Source organism: Cibotium barometz, chromosome 54 (assembly GCF_041138505.1).
Source record: "Cibotium barometz isolate CiBa-2024 chromosome 54, ASM4113850v1, whole genome shotgun sequence".
In the NCBI taxonomy this organism is placed as follows: domain Eukaryota; kingdom Viridiplantae; phylum Streptophyta; class Polypodiopsida; order Cyatheales; family Cibotiaceae; genus Cibotium; species Cibotium barometz.
In genome coordinates, this window is record NC_141099.1 from 31,764,921 (window position 1) to 31,767,028 (window position 2,108).

The 2,108-nt window shown below is 39.0% G+C and overlaps 1 pseudogene; it reads left to right on the top strand.

Moving 5' to 3' along the window:
- Positions 1 to 1,046: 1,046 nt before the first annotated feature.
- On the top strand, positions 1,047 to 1,905 carry LOC147608049 (receptor-like protein kinase THESEUS 1 pseudogene; annotated as a pseudogene).
- Positions 1,906 to 2,108: the final 203 nt, after the last annotated feature.

Sequence of the window (2,108 nt, forward strand, 5' to 3'; positions counted from 1 at the left end):
TCTGTGAGGGTGTACCTAAGTGCTTGAGCTCTAGTCAATGAGCTCTAGTCAAATCAAGTAAAAAACACTTATGAAGTGCTGAGGGAGGTGATCCATTACTAGATAAATATGAATTTCCCTTTCCTCTCAAAACAAGATAATGTGTAATGTGAAAGGAGGAAATAAGAATATGAGAGAGATGAAGAGAACCTTGGATTCATCAACGGAATAATGGCAAGCCCATACGTTGAGAGTAGGCAGTGATAATCGACCTACTCTAAACAGACAATGAACAAAGACACAAGCTGAGGGTGTTAAAGAAATGCATCCAACAAGAAGTGATCAAGCAAGATGAAAGAAAAACACAAATGCAATCTCTACAACAAACATCTTACCATCTCATACATGAAGCTATCTAGAGGGGAAGCACATTGGCAAGTGCCAAAATCTGCAAAAACATGATTTCCAACACAAGGAGCTTTTAAAAGCATTCTCTATATAGGAAAAAAAAGATAATTTCCTAGTTACAAATGAACATAAGTAGTAAAAGTGCAAACTAGAGAAAATAGAACACTTACTAGATAGCCTAACTAGGAAATCTACTTGATATAGAGAATTTTTCCTATGTTGTAATTTCCCACAACATAGGAAAATTTCCCACAACATAGGAAAAATTCTCTATATCAAGTAGATTTCCTAGTTAGGCTATCTAGTAAGTGTTCTATTTTCTCTAGTTTGCGCTTTTCCTACCTATTTTCATTTGTATCTTATAAGTATATTTATAACAATTCTTTAAATGATTACAAGAATAGTGCAATGATCATGAGCAAGATTAAATTATTCACACCTAAAAATAGTATTCAAAATTAATTAAAGATTATAAAGAGAACTCCAATGTCACATACACATAATATTTACTTTGAAATAAGTGTACTAGTTAAAATGATTAAATAAATAAATTTTTAATTAAAAGATCAAACAAGAAAGATGGCTTATCGAGAGTTGTATTTGTGAATTGGGAAAACACCAAAAAAGCTAGCCTCATAATCTCTATATGCACGCTATCAATGAGATCTTGCAAGAGTGGAACCGGCAGCTACATTTCCTTTGCCCTATCCAACACCTGCAGGTACTTTACTTTCTCTGAAATTCTTGAGATGACAAACAATTTTCATGAGCGCTTTGTGGTGGGAGTGGGGGCTCTCAGCAAGGTCTACAAGGGAGCGTTGGAAGGCAACTACTGTTGCTGTTAAGTGGGGGAAACCCAAATTTTGAATAGGGGGTGACCAAATTTCAGATAGAAATTGAGGTTCTGTCAAAGCTTTGGCATCGACATCTGGTCTCTCTCATCGGCTTCTGTGAAGATCACTTTGAAATGATCCTGGTCTATGACCACATGGCTAATGGCCCCTTGAGGGGTCATCTCTATGGTGATGGCTTGCCATCTCTCATGGAAAAAGAGGCTAGGTATATGCATTAGTGGGGATGCTTGGGGCCTTGACTATCTGCACACCGGTGCTGCCCATGGAATTATCCATCACAATGTCAAGACCACCAACATCTTGTTGGATGAGAATTTTGTAGCCAAGGTGTTAGATTTTGGGCTTTTCAAGACCGGGCCATCCCCTTGATCACAACCATATCAACACAACAAGGAAGGGAAGCTTTGGGTATCTTGATCCTGAGTATTTCCACCAACAGTAGCAACTCACATAGAAATTAGATGTGTACCCTTTTGGCGTGGTGCTGTTGGAGGTTCTGTGCACAAGGCCATCCCATCAAGCCTACACTCGATATAGGGAGCAAGTGAAAATGGCAGAGTGGGAAATGCATTGGCAAAAGAAAGGCATGCTAGATCAGATCATTGACCCTTACGTCTTGCTCGTCGGAGATGGGTCATGCCACTATCCAAGAATACCTCATTAAGGTGGTGCATGATAGACTTAAATTAGATACAATAACAGTGATTAAGTTGGCCCATCGAAGATGGGCCATGCCACACTCATTTACCAACCTACCAAACCACTTCAGCTCTTTTCACAACAGCTACCCAAAGTCACCTCAATTTCTATTCTCAACACATGGCTCTTGTTGGTGGTGGTGCTGTTGTAGTAGTAGATCTGTTGAAG